The following is a 14,499-nucleotide window of genomic DNA, read 5'->3' as shown; positions in this document are numbered from 1 at the left end:
TCGACGCGGAATGGGCTTTTCCGGCGGATCTCGCTGCCGCCGAAGCGGATACCGCGCGCTCTGGCCGCCGAATGTCTCAGTGTGAACGCGCCTTCAGTGTGAACGCGCCCTTAAGGCGCATTCACACTTGGCCTCGAAGGGAGCCAAAGCGGCAAAACTCGCCAGGAATCCGCTCTTTTCGCCGCTGTTGGAAAAGCACTCGGCGCGACCGATGCGAAAAAATCGTTCCGTTTTTCCGCCACGAGATAGGGGAACGCCTTTCCGCTCCACGTGAAGCCGCACTTTGGCTGCGTTAGATTATAAACCACGTGATGTAAACATCCGGTCGCAAATTAAAAGCGGCGGCCAAGGCGTCAGCGGTGGTTCGCATCGGCGCAATCGCAAACTAGCTGTGCTGCGCGACAAAACTCACAGCGAGCTATAGAACGAGGCTGCTTCACTGAACTACACTTACTCTCGATGGTGGCGGCCAGGCTGACGAACAGGAAAGTGCGGTTTGTCAGCAGGTAACGCACGGCCGTGGGCATGTCGGCGAGTCGCACCTGCACCGAGTCACCCTTGAGCGCTCGCACGTCCACTTCGAGCGGCTTCTGGACAGCCACCGCACCCGGTAGTTAGTCTCTTGGGAAAGCCGAATATGGGCCCGCACAGAATCAGGGCCAGGGTGCCGGTAACCACAAAGCCTATCCACCAGGCGCCGACCCACACGGTGCTGGACGGCGACAGTCCGATGCTGCACATGTCGCAACAGCGAGTGTAGTTGTAGAAATGAGACGTCGGTGATTGTTGCCGCCATGGTAGCCTAGCAGCTACGGCACTAGATTGCAAAGCACGAGGTCACTCGTATTCGCGGCTATGGTGACAGCGTTTAGAGGAAAGCGACAAGCAAGACAATCTGTGCACGTTGATTTGGGTGCCCCTGAAAGAACCCGAGGCGTTTAAAATTTATCTGGATTCCCGAACTGCAGCGTACTGTTGTTTAAACGGTGGCGTTTCGGACACTCCGAGCGGACTCAACTCCGTCAGAAAGGCACAAGGTAAAATGTACTTTTTATTGAGCTGAGCTTCGAACCGTTCTGCCTTCAGTTCAGTGCGTCCCCGCCTATCGCGCTTTCCTTCCTTCTCAACTCTTTGACCCATCCTTTAACCATTAAATAAACAACACCGCGATTGCGATTTTGGCGCGCAAATTTGCAGGGTTCAAATTATCATCGATTACCTGACACGAACCGGTGTTCCTCAAGTATCGTCAAGGCATCGGAATCAGCGAAGTATTTATGATATCACCCAATGCTGAGGTACGTGTGCATGGCCTAAGATAGAGACGGACACATCCCTCATGAGACTGCTGTTGATGTTTTCGAGTCGCGATTCCGGTTCGTGCGAGCCAGCTTGGTAATAACGAAGAATTTTAGTACAACGATTAATGCTTGCGTTAGCGCTGCCGTTCCCCGCACGCTAAGTCTCTGCAGAACGCCGCTAAAATAGGTGCCTCCTGTGGATAATAATCGCAAAGACTGGTTTGTTAGAATGGGGTTCGCGGCTCGAAAACAGGAACAGCAGTCTCATGAGGGATGTCTCCGTCTCTAGCTTAGGCCATGCCTGGATGCAGTCTTTTCCATTATTATTAGCACAAGACACATATTCTAACAGTACCCTGCAAAGACAGCGTGCTGGACACGGCAGCGCTAACGCAAGCATTTCTCGTTGTACTAAAATGCTTCCTTAATACCTTATTATTAGACGGCGCTGACAACAGTCGGTCTATGCTCGTTTGATGAAAAGCGATAATGAGGAGGCTGTACTTAATTGTGGCCTTTCATATTCACCACTTCATAAATCGCGAAAGACTATACAGCACTACATTCGCGTTTCAACCGACGAGCCCATTTCGTTCTTTCTGAATAGACAATTAAGTATCTCCCAATCAGTTTTATATCTCGATATTCACCTCGCGGCGTCTACACTGACGTCAGTATACGTTTTCAGAAAGGTGCCTCCCAGAATGAAGCCGATCGCTGGTCCCATGATGGCTGCGGTGTAGTAGATGCCTGCGAGTGAAGAAAAGAAATGGCGGAAGTCAAGCCCAACCACTTTGTCCGCTAAATTTAGTTTGACGTATCAAGTAATTTGATATTATAAGCACAACTTGCGATAAGAGCTCGTTGTTTACTTCTTGAACTAAGCTGTGAGAGCATGCTCAAATATCAAGTAACTCTTCTAACCCGTGCAACAGTATGTGAAAGCAAATTGGCAAGTGATCATCAAGCGCTCTGAGCGGCCATGTACCTGATATGCCATCATGACCTGCTGCGCGGAAACACTGATTTCAGGCCATCGCTGTGAGAGGATCAGAAATAAACATGCTAGAAATGCTCGAGCGCGAATTACACAGGCTGCGTGCACTTTTGATGACGGAAAGGCCAGATGCTCGGAGTTTGTATACTATATCGAATGTCCTCTTCGCTTTAAGAGCTTTATTTCCCACGAATATCACTAAGAGATGATTTTCCTTTGCGTTTCAAATTAAGGGTCCCAGCTTACTCTATCCCGGCTTGTAGTCGATCTTAACTACACAGGCGACTTGACCAGCAGATGGAACTCTGCTCCACCAGTCGTACCAATGTACCAGCTGGACTTCTGGGCTGACAGGTTGTCATCCATGTAGGCCATTGAAAGCGTGTAGAAAGGCACCGTGGAGCAGCCGTGCACAAAGTTGGCGAGCATGAAGATGAAGTGGTAGTTTCGAAGGGAGCCGCTGGGTTCGTACGTTGGTCCACTGACGTACGGGCATAGGTCTTTCAGAGGTCGGCTAAACCTGCGTTAACCCAACGACGTGGTAAAGAGAAGAGAAATTCCAAGAGCTTCATTGTACACTAAAAGGTGATTACATGATTGTCCATTGCAGTGTTGGCTGCCACACAATGCCACCAAGCTTAAACACCATCCTGTCACATAAGTTATAGCCGTTTTCGTGGCCTAAAATAGCGACCTCGTACGTTATGAAATTCTGGCTACACTTGCCGCAATTAGAAACACAAGTTTCTACAGGTGATTCCAGGGATTGAAGAAGCAGTGGATTGTAAATATCCTTGTATTTTCTACCAAGTGTGGGTAAAGCCAACCATTTATGTCGCGGACCCCAACAACGTACAAAGTCTCGAAGACCGTTGGAATTGCAAAGAATCTTCGGGCACATATTAAGGTAAAATAATTGTTCTTATTGTGCATACTATTGGCTGTATACTGAAATGCTGCAACAATGCAGACGCAATTGCCTTGGTAAAGGCCTGACAATCCTTGTACGAAACTAGGAGCTAGCTTCACCGCCTCGTTAAGAGATTTTTGTTATTATTTTCGTCAGCTGTAGTCCACGTTCCGGCAACGTATGTCATTACTGAATGGTCAGTGAATTGTCATTGTAAGTGCACTTGCTTGTAACCTAGAGCTAAAACAAGTTGATCGCAGGGCCCCCAAGTTTTCTAATTATAACTGGTCGATCTAAGGTTCTTTGAATATTGTTTCCATAATTGCAGCAAACATTGGTTAAACATCCTGGCTACTCACTGTTACACTGCGTTTTTGAACTAAACAATCACTCCGACTGTCACAAAAAGCTTGGTGTTTCACTGGGTCTAGACTAATAACTTGACCTTGCACAGGAAAGCAGATGTCTTATATTTAACGTGTGCACTAACAAAGATTGGTTGCTAAATGCCGTATTGGTGAACAGAAAAGTGTTCCCGCGAACAGTTCTTAACATTTCATAAGCATTCAATTCTGAATGTTTGTGTATTCAACTTAGCTCTGACGAATGCCAGGCTGGAAGCGAGCAGGCATCTACGCTACCATGGTATGTACCCTGCGGATGCAATTCTCACTCCCACTGTTACCCGGCTACTTCACCCAGGCTGAGGTGAACAACGCGCGCTCATATACTTTCACACATTTATAAGGCGAAAGCTTTAGATTTTCCATCAAATGCGAAAATTGACCGTCGGCGTCCCGCGTCTTCGACGTCAAGACGAGTGATGTCAAAAAAATCGTCATGACGTGATGAATAAATGTGACGTCACGTAACTTGGCATCACCCGAGACGTCATCACATGAAATCGTCGCCTGGTCACAGGAGGACCGATCATGAAGGCAGTGCAAAACCAGGAGATGTGCAGAAAGCTCGCAATGGCTCCCAACCTGGGGGCAGTGAAAAACACTTCAAGTACAGAAAGGGTGCGGGGGAGGATCAATACAGTGACTGATAAAAAAAAAGAAGATGACTTTCACCTTCGAGTCATCTGAGGCGAATGTTTAAGGGAGCCTGTGAGTTTTTTATGTCACCGCCTTTCGAGATGAGTGCCCGTCCGCGACTGAGCGCTCGCTCTAAGTAATTCACTGATAGATTAGTAATCCGCTTGGCCGCGGTATTGCGAATTGGGCCATTGTCTCCCGCATTGGAAGTGGACGCTATACCATTTCACTACCGCTCGAGTAGCTGGTGCATCCAATTTTTCGCTGCTATGGATCTCACTTGTACTGCGGGGCCACGAAGTGAGGCAGGCTGTAGATGAATGAGCCGAGGCCCATGCATGCGACTCCGATGGCCATGATGCGCGGCTTGTTCATCTCGCTGCCGAAGAAGGTCACTGGCGCCATGAGGAGGAGCGAGCCGACGTTGTACATGGCCACAATGAGCCCCGTCTCGACGCTACGCAGGTGGAAGCGGCGTTCAAGCGTGGGCAGCGACACGTTGATGAAGCCGCTGATCACCATGCCCTGAACGAAGGCGGCCATGCTGAAGCACACCAGCACCCACTGAGGCCTCGCGAACCGCTGCGCCACCGACGGCGAGAAGCCGAACCAGCCGCACCGTGTGTCCTCGTCCTGCGCATTGCAATGCGGTAGTAATAATTGTTAGGGCTTAACGTCCCAAAACCATGATTTGATTATGAGGGACGCCATAGTGGGGGCTCCGAAATTTTCGACTACCTGGGGTTCTTTAACTTGCACCTAAGTACACCGGCCTCAAACATTTTCGCCTTCATTTATAAGGCGGGCACCGTGGCTGGGATTCAATCCCGTTACCCTCAGGTCAACAGTCGAGCACCCTAACCACTGGAGCACGATGGCAGGTAGCATTGGTAGCATCAGCCTGTCATCTCCTGACAGATGGTTACAATTTAACGCAATTTAGGAGCCCTTCCCTTATCTAGAAAAAGCGTAACAAAGAAATGAAAGAGAGAAAGCATTTGCACACCCTTGTGCTCTCAGGTCCCTCCTGCTTCTTCATAGTCGTGCTGTTCTTGGTGCTATTGCCGACGTCTCACTGGTCTGAGTAGGCCGGTTTTTTTTTTTGCCTTCTATTCTATGGCACGTACCCACTCTGGGGGATGGGCCAAGAATATGTAGTTGAAGTTTAAAATCTTATTCGATGAATGTGAAATGATTAAAAAAAATTAAGAGTAGAAATGGTAATAATAAATAAGACATCAAATTAAGACTTCAAAAATTATTCTATTGAGCTCGTATTTCAGACAGCCGTATTAATCTGATCAGAACAATTTGGTGACATTAGATACATTGAACCGCATTTTAATAAAGAGCGTTTTTGAAGGAAGATTAAAATGGTACACGTTTAGTGGTTTGTATGAAATTACACACGGCATTGAAGGCATCCCCATGGCAGTATCCCAACCCTGAGGCTCCGAAGCTTAGTACAATTTCTTCAGTTAAGCTTAAGCCTATTTTTAACAGCGGAGTAATGAGCAGTCGTGATCTAATAATTGAATATCTGCGGCATGACAAAAAGAAATGTGCCGACTGTCTCGTCTTCGTCTTCTTCGTCCACGAGCCATGGCTTCAGGACCCTGGTGGCAAGGACTTGCCTGAAGCGCTGGCGTCAGGGCATATGAAGTACTACTCAGACGTGTTAAAATTTTGTTTTCAGTTGTGATAAAGAACCGTAGTGGCTATGTATTATTTGTAATGCGCGCAGTGTATGACCCTCTTAATGTCATGAGTAAAGGGGCACGCGGCGCGCGCCGGACAGCGCAAGGCGTCGATGGTGTGCGGGGAATGGAAAAATACCCGATGGTGTGCACCCCCGCCACGTCGACGCAAGCCATTGGCCGGAGGAAGGCGCGTGCCACGCGACCCGAACTGAGGTGCGGAACCCCAGAGGATCAAGCAGTCATTGTTCGGTGGGATCGTCGAGGAGCAAGGTGTGGCAAGCCAGCGTCGCACCCGCGACGAGAGAAGTAGGGCCTCGTTCTGGGGGCAGCGGCACGAGAGGCTCGGGAGGGTAGCCGTCGACCTTGGCGTCACCCAAGTGAGGCTCCCCGAGCTTGCAGCAGCCTCATTCAGCAGTTCGCAGGGCACCTACGGCACTACCACAGCTCGACGAGACGGCAACCCGCCGACAATCACCTGGAGAGCCACGTCGGCAGTTTGACCCAGTGGCACCAAGAGGATAGGCCGAGGGTTAGGCCTAACCGGACGAGACGACGTTCTCGAACGAAGACCGACGGGTCAGCGACGAGGACGACTAGCGAGGCGGCAGCTTCGACGACGGCGACTCCCAGACGTCGAGGAGTAGCATCGACGGGACTCAGCGTCGACTTTGGCGCGGAAGCGAGGCGACGGACTCACGCGAAGTAAGACCGTTCCATTTGCATCGCTAGACCAAGACGCCATAGTTGCCAGACTTTCGGGCCACTCAGGCCAAGTTAGAAGTGTTTGTTGTATTCATCGGTACCGCGGGGCATTTTTGAATATGTTACTTCTAGTTAATCTCTGGTGTTAACTTCTTGTTTGCCGTGTTGTTATATAAAGTGTGTTTGCCGTGACGCCACGGTCTCCCGCCTCGCTCTCTCTCCCAACTCCATCACACATTGCAAGCGCTCCCGAGATACGTGACATAATAAGTGGCGAGCCTGCCAGGATTTTTCCAGCGTTTGGCCCAGTTACGTATCGTCGGGGGTTGCAAGGATGGATTGGGAGAAGTTGGCGGCCGTGGCCAAAGACTTAGGGATGGATAAGGAGGAGACGACGACGTTTTTTGAGGTCGCTCAGAAGGAGCATGACAAGCAGCTCGCACTGCAAGAACGGGCACGCGAAGCGGAGTACGAGCGTGCGCGTGAAGAACACGAGCGCGAAAAGGAACGTGCGCGTGAAGAACACGAGCGCGAAAAGGAACGCGCGCGTGAAGAGCACGAGCGCGAAAGGGAACGTGCGCGCGAACAGCACGAGCGCGAGAAGGAGATCCTCGAGCTTAAGCTGAAGCTAGCCGAGGTGAACGCTTGTCCGCGAAGCGACCCAAGTAACGCGAGTACTCCCACGTCAGCGTCGGCCAACTCGCCTATTCCCAGGCCTAGGCAAATTTGCCCGCGTAAACTGATGGCGCCCTTCGATGAGCGAAGGGACGATCTTGATGCCTATTTGCATCGATTCGAAAGGATCGCTATCGGGCAAGGCTGGGAGAAGGGCGAGTGGGCAAACGCTCTGAGTTTGTGTCTCGTGGGAGAGGCGTTAAGTGTGTTTGGGCGCATGCCAGCACACGAGTCTCTGGACTACGATATTGTAAAAAAGACTTTATTAGAGAGGTTTCGGCTAACTGCCGAGGGTTTCCGGGACAAGTTCCGAACATGTAAGCCCGAGAATTCAGAAACGGGCAAGCAGTTTGCATGTCGCCTATCCAACTACTTCGATCGTTGGATAGAATTGTCCGAGACGGAAAAAACGTACGAAGGGGTGCGCGACAGGATGGTTGGCGAACAGTTCCTAAACCGGTGCAGCAGTCAATGGGCGGTATTTTTGAAAGAAAGGAACTTGCACACGGTGGAGGAGATGGCCAAGCAGGCTGATCAGTTCATGGAGGCACAAGGGTTAAGGAATTTGGAAAAAGACAAAGACAACAGTAAAGAAGAAGGGAGCAACAGTGAGGCCCCAATGGGTAAACAAAGGGCACAGCAGCGGTGTTTCTTGTGCGACAGAATAGGGCACATAGCCATGAACTGCCGCACAAGCACTAGTCGACAAGAATCCCACGTGATATGCCAATTGTGCCAGAAAAGGGGGCACAAAGCAAACGAGTGCAGGAATAGACCGTTAGAGCATACTGCATGTGCAGTAAGGTCAGAAGAGAAGGAAGAGGTAGTCGGTGCTGTGATAGATAGGTCGGAAGGGGTTAATATGCCAGTGGTGGAAGGTAAAGTAAACGGCAAACGGGTAACGATATTGAGGGACTCAGGAGCAGATACGGTGTTAGTGAGGAGAAGCTTGGTGAATGGACGAGATTTCACGGGGAGAGTAGGAACAGTGGTTTTTGCAGATGGGTCCAAGGTGAGACTACCAGAGGCCAAGATACGGCTGGATACCCCTTATTTCGTAGGAGAAATTATGGCAAAGTGTATGGAGGATCCAATTTATGATGTTATCTTAGGAAATAGGCCAGGGGTGCGAAGGGTGGACGACCCAGCGCAGCAAGGTGGCTATGTCAGGCCAAGAAAGCAGTACAGGAGAAAAGAGAAGGCAAACAAAAGCCCTGAAAGCTCAGAAGCTAGAGCGAAAAATGTGGGTGGCGAAGGACAACGCGAGAGTAAATCGAGAATTTTGGAGCAGGTAGGGGTAACCTCAGAGGAGTTCTCGAAAGAACAAAGGTGTGACAGAACCCTGAGGCACGCGAGAGATAGGGTTGGCCGTAAACGTACAAGAGAAGGGTTTAGAGACGGAGTGTTTTACGAAGCGATCAATGATTTGATTTTCCGGAGGTTCTGGAAAAGTGGAACACTCGTCACACAATTGATGGTGCCAACATGTTATAGGCAGGCAATCTTAGAATATTTCTACGCGAATGGGTTCAGAGATGCCAAGAACCTGCGAAGAGAAGTGACGAGAGAGGCATTTTGGCCAGGGATATATCGAGATGTGAAGCAATTTGTGAAAAGTCGCCAATGAAGCTATTGGTTGTGTCATTGTGAAGTGTGGTACCTTGGTATGGACTATAGTGTTTTGGACAATGAACATGTGGTGGGTAGAACTAAGGATAGTGGTGTTGTGAAGTGCAGACAAATTGTGAGTGAAAGCGTGCGACGATGTGGTGAAGGGAAGGTGAGCCTAAGCCAAGCAAGGAAAAAGCACGCATCACAAGATACGGGACACCATCAGAAGAACAGTGGTCCGTAACCCCAAGGAGGAGGATGAAAGCAGTTTTTTACGAAAAAACTCTTCAAAAGGGGGCCCAATGTCATGAGTAAAGGGGCACGCGGCGCGCGCCGGACAGCGCAAGGCGTCGATGGTGTGCGGGGAATGGAAAAATACCCGATGGTGTGCACCCCCGCCACGTCGACGCAAGCCATTGGCCGGAGGAAGGCGCGTGCCACGCGACCCGAACTGAGGTGCGGAACCCCAGAGGATCAAGCAGTCATTGTTCGGTGGGATCGTCGAGGAGCAAGGTGTGGCAAGCCAGCGTCGCACCCGCGACGAGAGAAGTAGGGCCTCGTTCTGGGGGCAGCGGCACGAGAGGCTCGGGAGGGTAGCCGTCGACCTTGGCGTCACCCAAGTGAGGCTCCCCGAGCTTGCAGCAGCCTCATTCAGCAGTTCGCAGGGCACCTACGGCACTACCACAGCTCGACGAGACGGCAACCCGCCGACAATCACCTGGAGAGCCACGTCGGCAGTTTGACCCAGTGGCACCAAGAGGATAGGCCGAGGGTTAGGCCTAACCGGACGAGACGACGTTCTCGAACGAAGACCGACGGGTCAGCGACGAGGACGACTAGCGAGGCGGCAGCTTCGACGACGGCGACTCCCAGACGTCGAGGAGTAGCATCGACGGGACTCAGCGTCGACTTTGGCGCGGAAGCGAGGCGACGGACTCACGCGAAGTAAGACCGTTCCATTTGCATCGCTAGACCAAGACGCCATAGTTGCCAGACTTTCGGGCCACTCAGGCCAAGTTAGAAGTGTTTGTTGTATTCATCGGTACCGCGGGGCATTTTTGAATATGTTACTTCTAGTTAATCTCTGGTGTTAACTTCTTGTTTGCCGTGTTGTTATATAAAGTGTGTTTGCCGTGACGCCACGGTCTCCCGCCTCGCTCTCTCTCCCAACTCCATCACACATTGCAAGCGCTCCCGAGATACGTGACACTTAATACGAACGAACTTAGGGTGTCGAAATTTTAGCAGTATGTCCAATTAATACGATTCCATTCGCATGTATGTTACAAATCCAAGACTCAAAACAAATTAATGTAACCCATTGAGATGCTACGAGCATCCGCTCACAGGATAGATGTTGACGTGCTCGTATTACGCGTTTCGCCATAATATAAACACCGCCACATCAAGCCATTCAAGTACACACACTGTCCATTCAATTGTTACATTTTATCCACTGCACTAAATATCCCATCAGAATTGCGAACGTTTGCGTCACGGCACTTTTTGGCTTTTCGGGCATAACGGGGCTGCGTCTATGGCTCGGCATCGAGTCGATCACGTGGTGTACAGAATCGGCTGAGGGCTCCCGAAGCTGCATGGCATTTTGCAGGAGAAAGAATTGCTGCGAGGTTGTTTTTGTGTAGGCGTCCTTCTGGGAACGCGCTAAACAAATCAAGTGATCATGTCACTTTATTGTGGCAATCGGAGCCACGCACCCCATGTCGAAACTTCATTTTCATTAGACCTCAGAAAACGAATCGGAGTGCGTTTGGCATTCGCACCGCCTGTGTCAGCCATACCACGCTGTGGCGCCGTGGACCATGTAGTTTTGCTGCAAGAAATTGCTGCAGTGACCTCTGGCGTTAGTGTGAACAGTATCTTACATTAAGGCTAAAGCACAAAATCACCTATGTTTCGAGGAATTGTGATGTCCAAAAAACGAACATAGACTTTTCTGGAACCATTCAGAGAACGCTTGAACTTCGCCTCAAGTGTTCGATACGCTAGCGTAATCAGGCCCCGTGCGCATTGCCTTCTCAATCGGTAGCCTCGCTTCTCTCCTCGGTGTACACTTCAACTATGTCGCAAGGAAAGCAACATCTGTGCGCGTAACATTAGCCATTTCAAACTACTTTAAAATGCCGAGCAAGCGCCCCCACCCGAGCAAGCGCCTCCCAACCTTTTTCGAGAGATCTGAAATAAGCGCCAGTGACCATGCAAGCGCCCCCCCTCCCCCTCCTCCCCCTTCCCTGCGGCCACTTCTTTTTCAAGACGAGCACCGCCTGTGTGAAAAGAACCACAAGAATGAGTACACTGAATGCGTATCTAATGTTGTTTATGAAATTCCGTTGTCATGAGGCCGGTCGAATATTGGTCAAACCGGTGGCTGCTTCAATGGTGACATTTGCGTCACTTCACCCTCATTGACATTATCATGAAAACAAGTTGTCGTTAGGAAGAAATGAAATGAACTGTAAGATTATCGGTGCGATTGTTCCTCTTCAACCCCACAAGACCCAAGTGGCAAGGGACGCATCAAGCAATTGCGACACGGATGTAGTGTGCGTGCCTGTCGGCGGCACAAGCCTGCTTCAGCCGGCTGATGTTTACTGGAATCACCCATTCAAGGCTTAACGTCGCGCTACATGGGAAGCGTTCATGAGGAAAGACGAGCGTACGCCGAAGGGCAACCTCCGAAAGCCGTCCCGGCAAGATGTCCCGTGATTCGTATCCCAGGTTTGGCAGCCGTTTCGGTTAGAAACGGTGACTCGATCATTCACCGGGGGTGGCATATCTAACGCACTAGATGATTCGGAGGACGGTGCGGTGCACGCCAGGCTCTCCCGTATCGGCGATGTACCACCAGAAGAGCGCAGGTCTCTGCAGGCCGAGTGCGCGGACTTAACTTTTGCGTGCGAATCTGAGGAGTAGTTTGTCGAGCTTGACAGTGGCGAAGGAGAATAAAAACAATAAATAAATGAAACATTTCATTATAAACAGGGATGAGCATTTTTTTTTAATTTTTAGCAGCTCTCCCGCCGCCATCTCGAATTTCGGTCCGGGACCGAGCAAGCGCCACCCCCTCCCTCCCCCCAATATCTGGTCAGATTATCCTTCACCGTAGGGGTGGGGGGGGGGGGGGGGAGGGAGCTTGCTCGGCATTTTACGGTACCATAATTGCCTACTGCAATTACAGCTGCGAAGTTCAAATTACGCCATAATCAGTGATTCCACTCCTGCGCCAACTGCGCAAAAGTGTGCCAGATTAGATTTACTGCGCCATCCTGCTGAAATTTACGTCGTTTGTACCAAACTTGGCCAGAGTACGATGTTTGATGGAGTCTATCGACGGCAATAACATCGCCGGTGCGTCTAGACATGTGCAACTTCATCTTGTGGTCACCAAAGTCACAGCCACGGGACAAGGATGACCCGGCAGACGCGCTACCACGCAGCATTTAGAAATACTAGACTGCGTGCAGCCATAGAACAGGTGCAACGTTTATACATACGCTGCTTGCGCGTGCGTGCCGATTAAGCCACGACCGACGAAACACGGTGCCGACTCAGCTTCTCTTGGATAGCGCTTAATGGCATGGAGGTCTATGGGGTTCACAGGCACCTCATCAGTATTGATGAGGTATGCGAGACCTCCCTTGCTGGAATGTAGAGTTGTATGTTTGCAAAATTCACAGGCTACCAATGTGCGCCATGAACCGATTTTATACGTTCTGTACACGCAAAAAAGCACGCACTGTTTCCTCGGCGTTACTTGGTGTGGCGGGCTTCCTGCCCTATTTTTTCTTGCGCTAAAAAGATCGGCGCTGAGATTGCCTGCGAGGAAACCATCGGAAAACAATTGATGGCCCCAGCTGCACGTGCGTCCTCGCACTTGAATCATCCTGCGCAAGTCTGTGCCACAGCAGGCCGTCGAGACTGTTCAGAAAAGCTGCCGTTGTCCCGGATGTCATCATAACTATAAAATAGTGGTTTCGCGAATGATGCCACATACGTTAGAAGCGCCAACGCTTTGTTTCACATCGAGTTCTTTTACTTCAGATACAGCCGAGCACCATGGTAGAGATTGGGGATCGCTTGTTTAATGTCTTCGTCATAAATTGAGCAGAAGCAAAAAAAACACGTTTAAAATTTAGTTTGCCTGTTTGTATAGAACGATGCGCAAAACAATCTAATAGCCGTTTTTCCCTCTCCATCAGAGTTCTGATAACAAGAGTCTTTGATGGAGCCAGCTTTTAAGCACTGCTGTTGTTCGAGTGGGCTCGACAGTATACGCAGAGGCTCGTGACCTCTAAGCCAATCAGTGGCGGCGATTCATCAACTGACTTCGTCTGTTTCAGAAACGCTGCTGGTAGCTCGTTTCAAGCGCCACACTACATGTTTTAAGGGAATATTCAGTAGTAAATGAAAAGGATCAATACAATCGGCCGAAAAGAAAAAGAAGCTGCTTTTCGCCTTCGAGTCGTCTTCGGGGAATGCATAAGTAGCGACTTAGTGACCTTGTTATTAAGGGACCTAGTACTTGTCCTGACATTAGGAGAACGGTGATTTGGGCAAGTTGGTTCATTTTCGTGTGTATGCGTTGTTTTCAAGGTGACTTGTCCTGACATATTGGGCTGGACGTCTTAATTTATTGCCCATTTGGAGTTCCACCTTGCACTAGGAGGTGCTGGTGTCGGGTCTGCTAGCCTTCCCATATCCATAGTAGGATGCATGCGTCTGCCTCCATCAATGGAAAAAAAAAATCACAGCATAAAACCTGGGCGACCCAGTACGCCCGTGGGTCCCCTCATGGGAGGCCTAGGTCCGGCCACTTAAACCTGCTGGTTTCCCTTAATAAAGTTTATTCCTCCTCCTCCTCCACGGAGTGAATGATGATGAGTGGGCGAAGCTGCGGAGGTTCATCGGTAAACCGTGAATCTTCCGTGAATTCTGCCCAGTACATCATCACCGACGTGAGATCGGGCGCGTTTATACTAAAGGTTCGATGAGTTATGACGACTTGCAGCTCACTTTAATTTTACATGTACGCTGTGAATTTTCATTGTTTAGAAAACCATTGCTCTAGAAAACATCTGGCGTCTTTCGTTAAGCAGCTGGCGTCTTTTCGTTTTGCTTTAGAAACATCTGGCGTTCTTTCGTTTTGCTTTTACAAAACATCTGGCGTCTTTCGTTGGTTTATTTCATCAATCAACGGCGTTTTGAACAAAATTTTTATTATTTATTCACGCACAGGAGAAATCTCACCAGGCACTACCTTGGAGGTAAACAATGGCTGCTAATGGGAATGAGAGACAGAAGAAGTCGGCTTTTAGCTAACACTTACACTTCTACTTCTACTAACGTTTCCTACTGGAACATGCCAATGGCTGCTAATGGGGAATGAGAGACAGAAGAATTCGGCTTTTAGTTAACGCGCACGCTGCGAATTTTTTATTGTTCAACAACGCACAGGAAAAATCGCCCACCGGCACCACCTTGGAGGTCAAAGCTTAAGACTGGTTACGCACTACGACTACTACGACTACGACTACGAGGGACG

Source organism: Rhipicephalus sanguineus, chromosome 9 (assembly GCF_013339695.2).
Source record: "Rhipicephalus sanguineus isolate Rsan-2018 chromosome 9, BIME_Rsan_1.4, whole genome shotgun sequence".
Classification (NCBI taxonomy): domain Eukaryota; kingdom Metazoa; phylum Arthropoda; class Arachnida; order Ixodida; family Ixodidae; genus Rhipicephalus; species Rhipicephalus sanguineus.
This window is presented reverse-complemented; position numbering follows the sequence as displayed.